This window comes from Narcine bancroftii, chromosome 14 (genome assembly GCF_036971445.1).
Source record: "Narcine bancroftii isolate sNarBan1 chromosome 14, sNarBan1.hap1, whole genome shotgun sequence".
In the NCBI taxonomy this organism is placed as follows: domain Eukaryota; kingdom Metazoa; phylum Chordata; class Chondrichthyes; order Torpediniformes; family Narcinidae; genus Narcine; species Narcine bancroftii.
This window is the reverse complement of record NC_091482.1, coordinates 10,753,924-10,771,382: the sequence shown is the minus strand read 5'-3', so window position 1 is coordinate 10,771,382 and position 17,459 is coordinate 10,753,924. Positions and strand designations below refer to the sequence as shown.

At 47.0% G+C, this 17,459-nt stretch overlaps 1 protein-coding gene across 7 annotated transcripts in view; it reads left to right on the top strand.

Moving 5' to 3' along the window:
• The window catches only part of cuedc1b (CUE domain containing 1b), a 91,783-nt gene that overhangs the window by 3,978 nt on the left and 70,346 nt on the right, over positions 1-17,459 (top strand). For 2 of the 7 annotated variants that reach the window (XM_069910212.1, XM_069910211.1), the window contains exons 1-2: positions 120-430; positions 14,252-14,296. The exons of 1 other annotated variant lie outside the window; for it this stretch is intronic. The gene's annotated coding sequence lies outside the window, so the exon portion shown is untranslated. Of the gene's footprint in view, positions 1-119; positions 431-2,597; positions 2,778-14,251; positions 14,297-17,459 lie in introns of those variants that run through there. 4 more of the 7 variants (XM_069910209.1, XM_069910210.1, XM_069910213.1 and 1 more) reach the window with 3 other exon arrangements.

The following is a 17,459-nucleotide window of genomic DNA, read 5'->3' as shown; positions in this document are numbered from 1 at the left end:
TCAGGAATCTGAATGCATGTTTAAAATTAAACTTTATGGAGAAATTCTGCCTCGAACACTGGCTGGAATTCCCCTGATGCAGTGTAGGATTTTTGCATTGGGAAAATCAATCACCTTGTTTACCTGCTGGCTTGAACCCTCACTCTGTTCCCCCCACTCTGGTTTCTGATGTCACTGGTGTTTAAAGGGAAGCCTCTTTAAAAAGAAAATCAACACGGGCCACTGTGTGTGCAACCATCTCTTGGCAATCCCCTCCCCTTGTCCTACAGTCGTAGTAATTCCTGCCTGTGGCTTTATTCCCCAATGGCCTGACCGAGCAGAGCATCCCTGATGGTGCGGGTCAGCCCCAAAACATGCCTATGCTCGGGAAGGTGTTGAGGATTTGGAATGGGAGGAGCTGGGCCCCAAGGTTGACCAGATTTTGGTGTGGGTATGTGTTTCTCTTTTTTTAAAAATGTGACATTGTCTGCGCCATGTATATTTTGTATATTTCCTGCTCAACAGGTTTCCCCCTCCTCCTTCTGTAGATTGTAGGGAGGGAGCGAGGGGATGGAAGGAGAGAGGGGAGGGTGGAGGGAGAGAGGGGGGGTGGAGGGAGAGAGGGGGGGTGGAGGGAGAGAGGGGGGGTGGAGGGAGAGAGGGGGGGTGGAGGGAGAGAAGGGGGGTGGAGGGAGAGAGGGGGGGTGGAGGGAGAGAGGGGGGTGGAGGGAGAGAGGGGGAGGAGTGGAAGGGGAGAGGGTGGTGAGGAGAGGGGGTGGGGGTGGAAGGGGGAGAGGGGGGGAGGAGTGGAAGGGGAGACGGTGGTGGAGGAGAGAGGGGGTGGGGGTGGAAGGGGGAGAGAGGTGGAGAGGTGGAAGGAGGGGAGAGAGGGGTAGAAGGAAGGGATGGGAGAGGGGTGGAAGGGGAGAGAGGGGTTGGGATGATGGAGTGGAAGGGGAGAGAGGGGGTGGGAGGTGTGGTGGAGGGAGTGGAGGGGAGAGTGGAGGGAAGGGTGGAAGGGGAAGAGGTGGGTGGAGGGGGAGAGAGTGAGAGATGGAGAGAGAGGGAGGGGAGGTGCCGTGAGGAAATGTGCTTTGAGCAGACCACTTTGTGCACAGTACAGTAATTAATGCTAGAGGGAACGTTTACAGATCCGTTTCAACAGAGCAAAGGCATCGAACGTTTACTATTGTGAGCTTTCATTGAGGACTCCGCTACGACTGGAAAGAAGCTGCTCTCTCCTCCGATGGTGCCTGGTCTTGTGTTCGGGTTTTCCTGTCTGACTGGAGGGAGAAGAGGTTGGCTGGGGTGGGATGAAGCTCTCAGTACATGAGCTGCTTTTCCAAGGCAGCTTTCCCACAACAATAATGCTGGTTGAATTTTGCTTTGTCCGCAAGCCGGAGTAATTGTCCTATTGCATTGACTTTGGGACATCCTGAAGAGTTGTGGTGGAGAGATTGAAATGCAGACTCTTGTTGTTATGGCAGGCATTGTCATACATAATCTCAGACCCTAGTGATGTGAAAGGCCTCTTGCATGTTAGTCTGTGCTCCTCTCCCAGCCCCTTCTTCCCTTCTCTCTTCCTTCCCCGCCCACCCCCACCCCCTCCCTATGCCCTCCAGCCTGATTTTGCTCCTCCCTATGTCCTCCAGCCTGATTTTGCTCCTCCCTATGTTCTCCAGCCTGATTTTGCTCCTCCCTATGTCCTCCAGCCTGATTTTGCTCCTCCCTATGTCCTCCAGCCTGATTTTGCTCCTCCCTATGTCCTCCAGCCTGATTTTGCTCCTCCCTATGTCCTCCAGCCTGATTTTGCTCCTCCCTATTTCCTCCAGCCTGATTTTGCTCCTACCTGTCGAAGGACCCAGACCCGAGATGTTGGCTACTCTTATGGAAGCTGTGTAATCTGTTGTGTTTCTCCAGTACGTTTGTGTATTGCTAATGAGATTTATTGATTATTGGAGAAGGTGCATAAAATATTAATTCCATCCATTTAAAGATGAAGTAAACGATGATCAGCAGGTCTGAGAGCATTTCTCAGTCCTCGAGAGTTAAGTTGAGTTAAGGTTAATGGAAGAGGATCCTTCAAGGAAGGATGTCTGCTGGAGGGAGACTCCATTTAACCTGAATGATCAAATTCATGGCATGAATAAACTTTCTGGTGTTCAGTATCTGCTTGCATCTTGTGAGAGGAAGGTTGTCTGCTGGATAGGGCAAAATGTATCTGTTTACAGAAACTAAGCTTGGTTTCACCATGCACATTGGAGAAGCTGAAGCTTTTTGCATTGATGGATGATCACTTTGGGAGCTGTGTACAAAGTTCAAAATCTGTATCTTGGAATTGGTAAGGTGCTGATGGGCATATCTTGAGGATTTCATTCACCCTCTCCTTTCGCTCTTTGAATTTCTGCATAAATAACCTCAGCACCAGGGTGGTGGGGCTGGCTGGTCAAAAAGCAGAGGTCAGCAAAGTGATCCCCGAGGGGGTGGGGGGGGTCAATGGGACTATCCAAGGGGTGAATAAATGTCTAGGGTATAGAGAAATTTATCATTGATAATATTTATTTATTTTACATGCTTGGGGGTCGACAAGCGATCAAGACATCGATGGTTTAAAAAGTTTGCCAACCCCTAGAAGATAGAACAGGAGAACTGCAAACAATCCAAGCAGGAAACACAGGAGGAGACCTTGTTCCTTGGTTTGTTGTCAGTGCACAATAAACTGTGGAATCTGAAGGAAATGTATAGCACAGTGAAAAGAATGGGCAGGATAGAAGGAAGGAAGGCATTACCATCATCAGGTGAGACAGGTGCTAAGGGACGTGGGGTCAAAATTTGAATAGATTTAAGACTGGTGAGGAGAAGACGTTTCTTTATCTAGTTCCAACTCTTTATTTGCTTACATGCGTACATTGTGTAGTCATTTTTGCATTACCGATTAATGGTAATTCTGCCGCACCTGCGAGAAAAAAAATCTCAGGGTTGTATGTGATGTCACGTATGTACTCTGACAATAAATCTGAGGAAAGTAACAAGTCTGTGGAATTCTCTGCCCAGTGAAGCAACAGAGGCAGGCCTCACAAATGTATTTAAGATACTGGTAGATATTTGAATAGTAGGGGAATTAAAGGTTATGGGGAACAAGATCAGCCATGATCTTGTTGAATGGAAGAACAGGTTAGATGGGCCAAATGGCCTATTCCTCCTATGTCCATTGTTGTCAGTGATGTGCCAGCACGTGACTGAAAATACAGATTAAGTGCTGTGGTATTTTGAAGAGAGGAATTCAACGAGTGAACCTGATTTACTTCAAATTTGATGGCTGTGGGTACAACTGGCTGCTCACAGGGTTTTGAGGGGGTGTGAACCCCAAGGACGTGTGCTTAGCCCACTGTTGTACCCATGACTGCATGGCCAGGCACAATTCCAATGCCACTGATGTTTGCCGATAACACCACAGTTGTCAGCAGAATCAGAAATGGCAATGAGGAAACGGACAATAGGGAGATTGAATGGTTTAACAACAACCTTGCGCTGTATGTAAGCAAAACCAAGGAGATGATTGTGGACTTAAGAAGGAAGTCAGGGGAACACGACCCAGTCCTCATCGAGGGCTCAGTACTGGAGAGGGTCAAGAACTTCAATTCCTTGGTATCAAAATCTCTGAGGATCTGTGCTGGAGCCTCCACATTGATGCCATCACAAAGAAGTCTCGCCAATGTCTATACTTTGTGAGGTGTCTGAGGTGGTTCGATACGTCACCGAAGACTTCTGTAAACTTCTACAGGTGTACTGTGGAGAGCATTCTGGCTGGTGGCATCACTGTCTGGTATGGAGGCGCCAACTCCCAGGACAAGAATAAACTCCAGAGGGTTGTTAACTGAGCCTGCGACATCACAGGCACCAGACTTCACTCCATTGAGGACGTCTACATGAGGCAGTGTCTTAGAAAAGCAGCAAAGACCCCCAGCACCCAGGCCATGCCCTCTTAATTCTGCTACCATCGGGAAAAGGTACAGGAGCTTAAAGACAAGCACTCAGCCGCACAAGGACAGCTTCTTCCCCGCTGCCATCAGATTCCTGAATAATCAATGACCCACAGGCACTGCCTTATTTTTCGTGTGTTATTTTTGTTATTTTTTTATAGTAATGTCATAAGATGGTTATAATATGAATGTTTGCCCTATGACGCTGACACAAAACACCAAATTTCATGACCTGCTCATGACAATAAGTCCTGTTTCTGACCTGGTGGATTTAAAAGTGGCTGCTGATCTTAATGGAGAATGCAAGATGAGTTTGTCTCCGTCTTTCTGATTAAAGTATGGGGAAAAGAAGTTTCAGTTCACAAGGGAATGCCATCCCAAAAATTAGCTAGCAGCAAAACTCACAGGACATGCGATTCAAACAAGTAAAACTTGGAGTTGGCGTCTTTTACCTGGAGTAACCTTGTGAGTCGTTCAGTGGGGACAGGACAATTGTGTTTGATGTCGAAAGTATGTTTTGGCAGTGGCAGATGCCCAGGCACTTCTTAAACGTTTTGTACCTGACTCAACCACTGGCAGCTCATTCCACACACCCAGCACCTCTTGGTGTGGGAAAGGTTACTTCACAGCTCTTTTTCAGATCTTTCCTCTCTCACCTTGAACCCATGTCCATTTGTCTTGACTCCACTGCCCTGGGGAAAAAGACACTAACCTCTTTTGAACTGCAGCACCTGGGTAGCCCTCCTGGGACCTGGGTGCAATTACTGGGGCAATTTCAGGGATATCTCCCCATTAAATCGCCAACCCAGAGATTCAAGGGGGATCCCGTCCCCACAATGACGTGTCACGTACTCACTGGAAGTGCCGCCAGACGTTCGGATGTTTTCCTGTTCAAATCGGCTGTGGGTTCCCTAACTACCTCTGAGGATTTCAACGGGGTTGACCTGGGTCTGACTTTCTAATTGCCGCGTGACTGGGGTGCTAACAGGGCAAACTGCCCAGTTAACCTCATTTTGTATGGCAATTTGAAAGGGCCGACTGATCATTCAGGTCCAAGTTTATTATCCTCTGACCAGATGAAACAGCATTTCTCTGGCCACAGTGCACACACATAATATACATTTCTCACAAATTAAACACAAAATAATCACATACAAACATACATATTTTAGATTAAATTTTTATAGAGAAATATTTGCACAATTCATTTATGAGAGACCCAAGTTTACGGAATACTGTTTATCAATCTCAGCCTGTGGGAAGAAGCAATTTAAATTTTTTAACAAATTTAGACATACAGAACGGTATCAGGCCCTTTCGGCTCACGTGCCCAATTAACCTCCACCCCCCAGTACGTTTCGAACTATGGGAGGAAACCAGAACCCCCAGGGAAAAACCCACGCAGACACGGGGAGAACATACAAACTCCTTAGGGCGGGATTTGAACCCAAGTCCCGATCGCTGGCGCTGTAAAGGCGTTGCGCTAGAATTTCTTCCTGCTTTATTTGCGCCCCTCGTGGTCTTATCACCCTCTTTCAGGTCACCGCTCAGCTGCCTCCATTTCAGGAGGGGGGGGTGATATTGTCATGAATCTCTTCTCTGCACCCTTCCCAATTCAATGACACCCTTCTTGCAGCCAAGCGTCTAGAATTGCACACAATGTGCTCTGGGTTAGGTGCTACATAAAATGACATGCCCTTGTTCCGTCCTGTCCAGATTGAGCACCACAGAATTCGCTATCTCCATTTCACTGCCTTCATTTTCTTCGGAAGTGCTTGGAACTTGGAGCCCCTCCCACTCAGTCTGGAGACAATGTCCTCCCACTGTCTCTCTTCTCCCCCCACCCCCCATTTATATTTTCCTTTAAATTTATCATGGCTGCATTTTGAGAAATTGAAAATTTGGACTCCATCCCTTTCCTGGGGAAATATTTTGAACTTGAATGTTGAGACTGTGAGGACCAGATTCTTTGAAAGTTCTGGTTGCTCAGTTTGAGTTTTGCTTTTTTTCTATTGTTGGCCAACTTGGCATGGAGAGGTACAGGAGTCTCGCCACCTCCTGAAGGTGCTGGGTAATAGTGGGAATCAGTGCCAGTTAAATTGCCTCTGCAGTCTAACCTGTGAGGGATTCCCCCTTCCAGGGAAATAAAATTGTTGATATTTCTTTTTGACTCTGACTGAATCAGTGGGCACTTGTGATCTAAATCCCCAAGCCAGGCTGTTTCAAGAGCAGTGGTTGTTGTGACTCCTTTATCCCTGGGCAAGGAAAGGCTGTTCCTCCCCCACCTGCCCACTGGAATCAGAACTTATGGTCATGAACACGTCACGAAATTTGTTGTTTGGCGGGAGCATCACAGAGTGAATATTGCTATAAATTACTTTTCAAAAATAAGTAAAATAGTGTAAGAAAATTGGCAGTGTCTGTGGTTCATTGTCCATTCGGGAATCTGATGGCGGAGGGGAAGAAGCTGTCCGTGTGCCTCTGGGTGGCCATTGTCAGGCTCCTTCCCGATGGCAGCAGAGTGAAGAGGGCAATGGCCTGGGGTCCTTCAGGATAAAAGACTGCCTTCTCAATACACCACCCCTTGCAGATGTCCTCGGTGGAGTGGAGACTTATGCATGTGTGTTGCTGGCTGAGCTAACTTTTAGACATGCATACAGCATGGTAACAGCCATTTTGGTCCACCAGCGCATGCTACCCAACGTACCTAATTGGCCTACAGCCCCATGTGCGTTTTCAACAGTGGGGAAAAATCCGAACCCCCCCCTTCCCCCAGCGAAAACCCACGCAGACACAGGGAGGATGAACAAACTCCTTACAGACAGCGCAGGACTTGAACCCCGGTCCCGATCGCTGAAGCTCTAGAGGTGTTGCGCTAACCGCTCCGCCATCCATGCTGCCCTAAACTGCCTGGTGCATTGGCACCTCCGTACCAGACAGAGATGCACCCTGACACAATGTTTACATTTATTGTTTCTGTGGATTGCAGTACATTGAACCGTGATGTACTCTGCAGTTTGGCAACTTCCCTCCAGGGTTTGTTGGACAAGGATTGTCGGTGCCTTTTATGTCTAGGCAGAATATAGTTTGGGAGAGTGACTATGTACTTTCTTTGACTTTTCTCCTGTATTTTCCCCCAATCCCTGATTCCACTGGATTTTTGACAGTGGGTTCTTCAGAGTATCTGATGCGGGGTCCAAGATGACCGCTTTTTAGACGCGGCGGGAAATGAACGTTGGGTGCGTCCGATGTGGAGATGGAACTTTTAGTCCACTGAGTCAACGTTAACGCCAACCGTATGCCAATCCCATTCTCCCTGCTCTCCCATCAACTCGCTCCATGTTCATTTGGGACCATTTTCAACAACCAATGAACCTGCCAGTCCACACCTTTGGGAGGCAGCACTCAGTCACAGGGAGAACGTGCAGGCTACACGAGCAAGAGGGCAATCCTGGTGCGGTCGCCGGTAATCGGGATGCTGCTTTGCCCTTCTCCTGCCTGCATCTGAGGCACTCGGACTAATCGTGGACTTTTCCCCTGACTTTTGTCTAACTGGGCACTGATGGAGATCAACCATATAACAATTTCAGAACGGACACCGACCATCTAGTCCGCAATGAACCAAGTACTCTCCTCTAGTCCCATCTACCTGCACCTTGCCCGTAATCCTCCATTCCCCTCCTATCCATATACCTATCTAATTTTTCCTTAAATGACAAAACTGGACACTGTCGCCACTCCTTCTCCCAGAAGCTCATTCCATGCAGCCGCCACTCTCTGAGTAAAGAAGTTCTAAACTGCATCAGCTGAGAGTTTGCTGAATCAATGGGCAAATCGTTGCTCAAGTTTGCTGAGACTTTCTGTCGGGCATTTTGGTTTATTGTTTGTTTTAGCTTTTTCTCCAGATCTTAATATAAATCAGTCCTTTTCTGTGGGAGAGGGAATTATTAAAAAGATCTGGGAAAGGTTCCTGTTTCACATTCCTTGAATTACTCAGCAGTTGAAGGAATTCAATTCTTCGCTTGAGTGAGATTGTCGGGATCACGCAATGTGGCTGCTACCCGGGTTCTGTGCTCCTGCCTTGCCTGCATTAGGCCAGACTGGTGGCAGTCACTGGTCCTTGCAGAGAGGAAAGGAGGCATCTTCAGCTTCAGATAAAGGTCCAGTGTGGAGGTGCCCCTGATGTGGAACACCCAGTCAACACCCTCTGGGGTGAGTGTTGAGCAATATAGCCAGTGTTTTGTGTGGCATCAGTGGGCGGCGAATGTGGTCTTCCCACTCCTCGCAAACTGTGGCGGCCTTAATTACCTGAAGGGTCATCTTCACTTTCCACAGATGCTGCCCGACCTGCAGAGTGTTTTCAGATTTTCAGCATGTTAAATTTAGATGAGCAGCATGGTAATGGACCCGTGAGCCCGTGCCAACCAATTGACCTACACCCCTGGTACGTCCTTACATACATCATCGCATTTGAACCCCGGTCGCTGCTAATGCTAACTGTGCCGCCCATCTGGAGGTTTTTATGCATTTCTATGAATATTTTGGGTCAGTGACCCTTCTTTCCATCCAGGATAAGGAGCTAAGGCATCAACTTTGTTTTTTGATGGTGATGTGAGTACTCGCAGTATTTCATTTGTGTTCCAGACTCTCTTCAACGGTCTTGTGTTGAAGGATCTGCAGGTCAGCACATTAAATATTACAAACCGTAGGAAGTTGAGGGATGCTGGCATCCAGTGTTGATGCTGTGCCTGCAATATGCAACACGTGGAAACCCTCGGGGGGGGGGAGGGTTTCCACGTGGGGGTACTCTGTTCAAATGTATGTGGTATTAAGGTGGTGAAGATACTGTTCTAGCAATCGAGAGGCCTTGACATAAATTCCCATCACATGGTTCTGAAATAAAAAGCCAATCTCAGCAAGAGGGAGCGTGAAGTTACAAAACCTCTGCTGTAGGAAATCTGTTCCTGCATGGTTTGGCTTTGTGATCCATTGTCCATCCTTCTGGGATGTTTGCTCGTGGAGAGCTCATGTCGGCCCTGACAGCCATGCCTTTGACCTGGAAATTAATACATTTCTGATGGCTCCCAATGGGTGATCCGGCAAAAATCCTGTCGTGGTGAGAAGCAAGACTGCGTCCATGCCACGGGACAGCCAGTCTGTGTTGGGTCTTTCCTCTTCTTTCTGTGCTGGTTGTGTTGAACGTTTGTGCGTCAGCCCTCAGTTTGTCCTCTGCAGCACACCCACCTTGTCTTTCCCTCTCCCATCACTGTACAGGATGGTAATTTCATACCCAACTGAAAATAAGAGAGTGGCATAAAGACCCTCCCCACCCCCCCCCCCCGAGGGTTTCCACGATATTCCTGCAAACTTCTCGTGGGAGACCAGGGAATCCCCTACGATTCTGGACTACCTCCGTGCCGCCATTTTCATTTTGTGTTTTCCCTTCCATCTCTCATGGGCCAACAACAACTTCTGTTTGTTATTTGCTCTTCATTGCAAAGCAATGTCAGTGGGGATCTTCCAGTGGCCAACCGTTTTAATTCTGCGCCCCATTCCCATACTCACATGTCTGTCCATGGCCTGATGTACTATCCCCCCCACCCCCTCCCAAGACCACCCACAAATTGGAGGACCAGCGCTCGATTTTCCGCTGGGCACTCTCCAATTGGATGCCATTAACCTCGACTTCTCCGGTTTCTGCCAGACTACTCTCCGTTCTCCCTCCCTTCCCCTTTGTCTCCCTCAGCTCTCCAACCCCCCCTTCCTTCTCTATGCACAGAGCCATACCCCCTCCCCCTGTTTGCCGCTGTGCCCTCCCTCCCTTATCCACCGTGCTCCTCTGCCTCCACCCCTCCCAACCATTTTGTTCGGAAGCCTGCCAACATTTTTTAGTAATCTTGCTGAAGGGCTCAACCCTGAAATGTTGGTTAGGTACCTTTATCTTTGCTGTATAAAGTACACTATTTGACCTGCTGAGTTTTTCCAGTGTTGTGTTTTTACTTCAACGACGGTGTCTGCAGACGTTCATGTTTTACCTTTAATGACTGATGTATCTGCATTCCATTTAGTACTGTATAAATAATGTGTGCAGTGCAGTGTGCTTAGCTTGGCTCCCGATGTAACCCGAGGCTGTTCTGTGCAGCCAGAGATCTGCATGTGGTTTCCTCTCCTTCCCTCGTGTTCCCATCTGTTTTGGAAGAAATGATAATGTTATTTAAAAAAAAATCTTTTGATGTGAAATCCCAATGGAATATTTTCCGAGCAGAGTACAGTTGATTGTGAAGGAACGTGTCGAGCAGTACTGTGGCATAGTGATGAAGTTGTACACCAAAGGTTCTGTGCTGTTTAAGAGAACCAAGTTCAAGTCAAGTTTATTGGCATCTGATTGCACAAGTTCAACCCGAGGAAACCGTGTTCTCTGGTCCGATGCAAAACACACAGACACACAATCTGACGTAACACACATTACAGACAAACAATACATAGACAGGACAATTATTTCATTTATCCAAATAAATAAATATTGTTTTGTGAATGTGAGGGTCTCGGATGGTCAGTGTGAGCAGTTTCTTTGGTCGTTCAGCATTCTCACTGCCCGTGGGAAGAAGCTGTTCCTCAGCCTAGTGGAGCTGGCTCTGATCCTCCTAATGGGAGCAGCTGAAAGATGCTGTGTGCAGGATGGAAGGGGTCCTCAACCATTTTGTGCGCCATCTTCACAAAACGACCACGTTGATGGACGGGGGGGGAGGGAGACTCCAGTGATCCTCTCTTCCTCTCTTTATGGTCCTGTGGAATGACCTCCGATCCATTTCTCTGCAGTGACCATACTGCACTGTGATGCAGCCGGCCAGGACATTCTCAATAGGGCCCCTGTAGAAGGTTGACATGATGGTGGCTAGTAAGCTTGCCTGCTTCAGTTTTCTTAGGATGTGCTATCGCTGTTGCGCCTTCCCGACAAGTGAGGAGATGTGTGTCCATGATAGGCCCCTGGTTAAGTTAACGCCAAGGAACTTGGTGCTCTCTCCTCGCTCCACTACTGAATTGTTGATGTGTAGTGGAGGGTGCTCATCCCCCATCCTCAAATTCCACCCTGGCAACTTGAGAATCTAAATTCAGGTAATTCGATCAATAGTATTTTTTTTGTGTGGGGGTGGGAAAGCTAATCTCAGCAACAATAAGGTGCAAGTCTTGTATTTTCTTAACCGATGTTTTATGAATGTCGTTAAGGGGATGTTGTTGCCCATTCTGGTCTCTGATTCTAGACCCACTGTGGCTCCGGACTCTGCTCCCTCCTTGGTTTAGGGCCAATCAGGGCAATAAATGCTGGGATTGCCAGCAACATCCACACGCTATGAGCAAATGATTTTAAAAAAAAAGAAATGAATCCTGCTATGCCTTCAAGTTTTAAGTTTTTTTTTTCTTCAGACTCTTTTGACTGATGTGTGGAATTGTGGAAGGCTTTTATTTTTTGCTGTGGTTGACATTTGAAACTGATCATTTGAATGCACATGACAGCATTCTGAGAAATGTTAGCACAGGAGGAAGTTGACTCATATTCATCCTTTGCCGGATTTAAACTGCATTGGAAGAGGCATCGTGGGGCTCCAAGCATCAGGGGGCTTCACCGCTTGAGCCGACGCTTTGTGAAACCGGGGAGAGTTCGGCGTGGGCCTGCCGCCGACCCCGACGAAGTTGCGCGGGATTTGCCTGTGTCTGTGAAAGGGAGGACGGGATTGGCCGATGTTTGGTTCCTGCCTCCAATCGACACCTTGCGCTCCCGCGGGATGTTCCTCGGACGGGGAGTTGTTTATCCAGCTGGCAAATTGGCAAGTCATGGTGCTTAAAGTTCCTCGTCATGGGGGGACTGAGGTCCATTTGTGGATGTAACCTGTTGTTGACCCTGCTTGCCTCGTTTGTCACTCACTTCTATTTAGAAATGTAATCTTCCAAAACAACATAGTTCACGTTATACAGATGTACGTTATGCCTTTTTTTTTAAACCAAAAAATCAGCGCATATACACTTAGATATTCACATCCACCCTCAGATACACCTTGACCAGCTTGACGCACCCGGACTCCCTGACCAGCTTGACACCGTTGCTGGTCGCATCATCGGTATATTACCAATCATACTCGTGAATACATTGCACAGTAAGACATCCACTCTGTAATTCAGGGAAATAACACGTAAAAGGGCTGCCATTTATGAAAAGAATTTCCAGTAGACCCTCTTAATGTGTATTTGATGTCCGTTGTGTAATAGAAGGACACCTTTCAGACTTCCAGTGTAACAAGATGAGGTGCTCGGTGAATAGGGACACGTTTACCTCTTTCTGACGAGAGCTGAGGGAGTTGTCAGAGATTCCGACTTCATTTTGAAAACTATCCGTGAGTTTACTATTTTGTCAGCTGTGGTCGAGGAAGTTATCTGCTGTGCCTGAGACCCCATTGTGAATCCCATGCACTTATTTTGAAAAGTGCTTTGGGACACTGCCTGTCTGTCCGCTGTTTAACCTCTGATGGTGTGGGCTCTCCACTGTATGAGGTAGTACTGGAGTGGGACGAACTCGGGGACTTTCTCCCCAGCACCCCCCCCCCCACGCAAATCTGGCTGCTCAGTGGGCCCGTGCGCAACACAGCTGTCTTGGAGCGTGCACTGTCTCTTGCCCTGAAGTTGAGGCTTAAGAACTGAATCAGAATTTATTGTCAAGAATATGTCAAGAAATTCATTGTTTTGTGGCAGCATCAGAGTGAAAATATTGCAATAAATTGTATTTCAAAAATAAATAGTGCAAGAAAATAGGACGTCGTGTCTGTGTTTTGTTGTCCATTCTGAAATCTGGTGGCAGAGGGGAAGAAGCTGTTGGATGTTCATCTTTGGGCTCCTGTACCTTTTACCTGATGGTAGCTGTGTGAAGTGGGCACGGCCTGGGTGGTGGGGTCCTTGAGGATAGAGGCTGCCTTCTTGAGACACCGCCTCTTGTAGTTGTCCTTAATGGAGTGATGGCGGTGATGGTGCTGGCCTGTAGCCTTTTCCTGGCCTGTGCATTGGTACCTCCAGACAGTGATGCCATGAGTCAGATTGCTCTGCACGGTACACCTGTAGAAATTTGTAAAAACCCTTTGGTGATATTCCAGATCTCTTCAAAACCTCCTCATGAAGTATGGCCGCTGGTGAACCTTCCTTATCATGAAAGTCCCAGGATCTCAGCAAGTGTCTGGGTCCGGATTCCTCCGCCACACAGGGTGGGTCTATTGGGATCCCCTCCGAGCTCCCACCCCTGGGCATTCTGTCGTAGGGAACAGCTGGAAGTGTCCTCGGCACCAGAAATTGGTAAATGACTTGGCCTCCAGTGCTGTCTGTGGCAACAGATTCCAGCCGAATCATTCTGAAACACTTCCTCAAATTCTGTGCATCATTTCCATTCAACTACTGCACAGCTGGCGTTCTTGCTGACACTTCATCTCAGACAAGCAACTGTAGCAGAGAGACAGTTAACTGTGGCACCTTGCTGGGTGGCTTGGCTGTGCCACACTGCATGCTAAATACACAACACACACTTCCTTTAGGAGATGACTGTGGACTTCAGAAGGGAGTCAGGGGAACATGACCCAGTCCTCATCGAGGGCTCCGTAGTGGAGAAAGTCAAGAACTTCAAATTTTCCTGGGTGTCAACATCTCTGAGGATCTGTCCTGGAGCCTCCATGTTGATGCAATCACAAAGGCAGCTTGCCAGTGTCTGCACTTTGTGAGGTGTCTGAGGAGATTTGTGTGTCAGTAGACCCTTGTAAACTTCAACAGGTGGACCGTGGAGAGCATTCTGGCTGGTTGCATCACTGCCTGGTACGGAGGTGCCAAGTCTCAGGGTTGTTAGGACTGTTAACTCAGCCTGCAGCATCACAGGCACCAGACCTCACCCCATTGAGGACATCGACATGAGACGGTTTCTTAAAAAAAGCAGCCTCTATCCTCAAAGACCCCCACCACCCAAGCCATGCCCTTTTCACTCTTCTACCATCGGGAAAAAAGGTACAGGAGCTTAAAGGTGAGCACTCAGTGGCACAAGGACAGCTTCTTCCCCACTACTATCAGATTCCTGAATCATCAGTGAACCCAAGACACTGCCTGACTTTTCGTGCACTAGTATTTTAATTTTTTTATTTATAGTAATGTTGTAAGATGGTTATAAAATGAATGTTTGCTCTCTGACGCTGCTCCAAAACACTGAATTTCATGGTTTGTTCATGACACTAAAATTCTGATTCTGTTTCTGACCATATGCACAGCATCTCAGGAAATGGAACCACGGCCTCGCAGAAGCAGGGACCCAGGTTGGTGGAGCAACACCTAATATTCCGTCGGGCATCTCTCCAATCGGATGGCATTAACATCAGCTTCTCCTGTTTCTGCTAGACCACTCCCTATCCTCCCTCTCTTCCCTATCCCTCCTTCCTCTGGCTCTCCACCCCTTCCCTCTCCATTCACAGAGCCACCCCACCCTCCCCCTATTTGCTGTTGTGCCCTCCCTCCCTTATCCACCTCGCCTTTGGGACTCTTCCCTTCTCCACTCCTTTCTCCCCTCCCCCCTCATTTTGTTTGGGTGCTGCCTGCCTGCATTTTGTTCGGTCTTAAGCCCGAAACTTTGGTTAAGTATCTTTATCTCTGCTCTATAAAGTACGCTGTTTGACCTGCTGAGTTTCTCCAGACTTTTGTGATTTACTCAATCCGGTGGGGAGTTTGCATGCTCTCCCCTGTGTTTCCTCCAGGTGCTCCAATTTCTTCCCACGTCGCAAAGATAAGTTGTCTGGCTGCTATAAATTTCTCCTTGAGTAGGTGAGTTTGTAGAATTCTTGAGAAGGGAGGTGGGTGGGTGACGGTCTGAGAATAACAAGGGGTTAGGGTGCAGATGTACTTGTGGCTGGCAGTGGGATGAAGCGGCCATTTCTTCACTGTGTGAATCATTAAAGTTTATTCTCCAATGTCTTGCAAATTAAGTGTAAATGTTAAATTTAGTCATATAGCACAGTTACAGGCCCACAAGCCTGTGCCGCCCAATTGGGGAGAAAGTACAAACTCCTTACAGACAGCACTGGATTCGAACACAGCCTGTCGTTAGTCTGATGACGGACTGGGTCAAAAGACCAAAGCAGTTGGCGGGAATTGTGGAGCTTCACTGTGTTTTTATCCCCAGGGCAAGATAACGGATTGGCCCCCTGACTGTGGAACTTGCATTTGGGGCAGATAATTAGAACCAGGTTTCCAGATTCAAATACTGAAGTTTGTTTTCCCCACAAAAGGAGATAGAGGTTTTGATTGATGTCAAATGACAGAGTGTTGTCTGCAAGGCCAGTGAGGGATGAAGTGTGACTGGCACCTTCCCTTCAACACACATGGAGAGGTCGGGGTCTGGGGTTTGTGGGTCCAGTGTTCATCCAACTTGATCCCTGTTCAAGTTTGTTGTGACGCTTGCGGAGGTCCAGCGTAGGAGTTTGTTTTGCCTGCAATCCAGCTGGTCAATCCTGACATAGTACGGCAATTCAGAGTTGCACAGGGAGGTTAGTTATAACAGAGTTAAGGTGACATTGTTTGGGCAATGGTAATGGATGTGGTTGAAGTTTCCGTGAGGGATGAAGGGTTGACCCATACTCTAACTTTGTTTACCTCTCCCTGCCACTTTCTCCCCCAGTTCTCTGGTGAGGTTACTGGGGGGTGGAGGGAAGGGTCTGTGGTTTCTTGCAGGAAGTCTTGGTGGATCTTGGGCCAAATACTGAATAGGTTTAACCTCCCAACGACAGTGAGCACGGTTTAATGCGAGGAAACCAGGACTGGTGTCTGACTCCCACCTCTCCCTTACCGTTAGTGAAATACTGAGGCGTATTTTAACCCTTCACTCGCCACTGCCCAGAACAGTGAACTGTGAGTGAGTTAAAGCTGCTTTACCTCACTGACCTGGTCCACTCCATGTGGGGGACCTGTCCACTGAACTATAGGAGCACGTTGGGCAACAACTCTCTCATTTAAGGGCTGTTCCCAGGGACACCCGCTGAGGTCGGCATCCAGAGTTGCTGAAAGACCATCCACTCACCGAGTGGCCCAGTTAGTGTTAGGGGTGGCAAGGTTAGCACAACACTCTTACAGCACCAGCCACACAGGTTTATATCTGGCGCTGTCTGTAAGGAGTTCGTATGTTCTCCTCATGTCTGCGTGAATTTTCCTTTGGGCACTCCACTTTCCTCCCACCCTTCAAAATGTACAGGGGTTTTGGATCAGTTGGGGGTAATTGGGTGGCATGGGCTTGTGGACCAGCAGAGGCTGTTACTGTGCTGTAGGTCTACATTTAAAAATGCCCTTTTGAAATAAAAAGACAGTTGACCCTGTAAAGCGGTTGCTTTCAAGAGTGACTGCATTTAGGAAATGAAACTTATGGATATATGGAGGAGGCAGCACCCAAGAGAGAAGGAATATTCATATTATTCGAGTAGGCACAAAACTTATTCAAGGATTGATATGTTTTTGTTGTCGGCCCATAGGAAAACTGAGGATAAAGTTAGACTACTATCAGATCATTCACCTCTATTATTAACAATAGAACTGGAGGACATCCCACCAAGAACATATAGATGGAGCTTAAACTCCATGCTACTTAAAAGACAGGAATTTAGGGAGTTTATTGAACGCCAAATTAAAACATATTTTGAAATAAACACAGGATCAGTGAAAGACAATTTTTATTATGGGACGCAATGAAAACCTTCATTAGAGGGCAGATAGTAAAAAGGATTACAATCGGGAAATAGAGCAGTTGGAAAGGGAGATAGTAAGTACAGAAAAGGAACTAGTAAAAAGGGATGATATAACGAAAAGGAGAGAATTGGCGGACAAAAAAATTAAATACGAAACATTACAAACGTGCAAGGTGGAGAAGAACATAATGAAAAAGCAAAAGTATTACGAATTGGGAGAAAAAACACATAAAATATTAGCCTGGCAACTTAAAACAGAACAAGCTAAAAGAACGATACTGGCATCAAGGAAAAAGGACAAACAAATTACATATAACCCAACAGAAATTAATGAAAATTTTAAGGAATTTTATGAACAATTGTATCAAACTGAGAATGAGGGGAAAGATTTTAAAATAGAAGAATTTTAAGCTAAAATCGAATTGCCGAAATTGCAAACTAATAAAACCATTTGAAATAGAGGAAGTACAGGATATATTAAAAAAGCTTCCAAACAATAAAACTCCAGGAGAGGATGGATTTCCAAAAGAATTTTATAAAACATTTAAAGAGTTATTTATTTCTCTTCTCCTGGAAGTAATGAACCAGATAGAAGAAACACTAAACTTGCCAGATTAATGTAAGACAGCAATAATTACAGTAATGCCAAAGATGGGGAAGGATCCACTAACACCAGCAACATATAAACCAATATCTCTATTAACTCAGACTATAAGATAATAGAGAAATTATTAGCAAACAGATTGGCCGA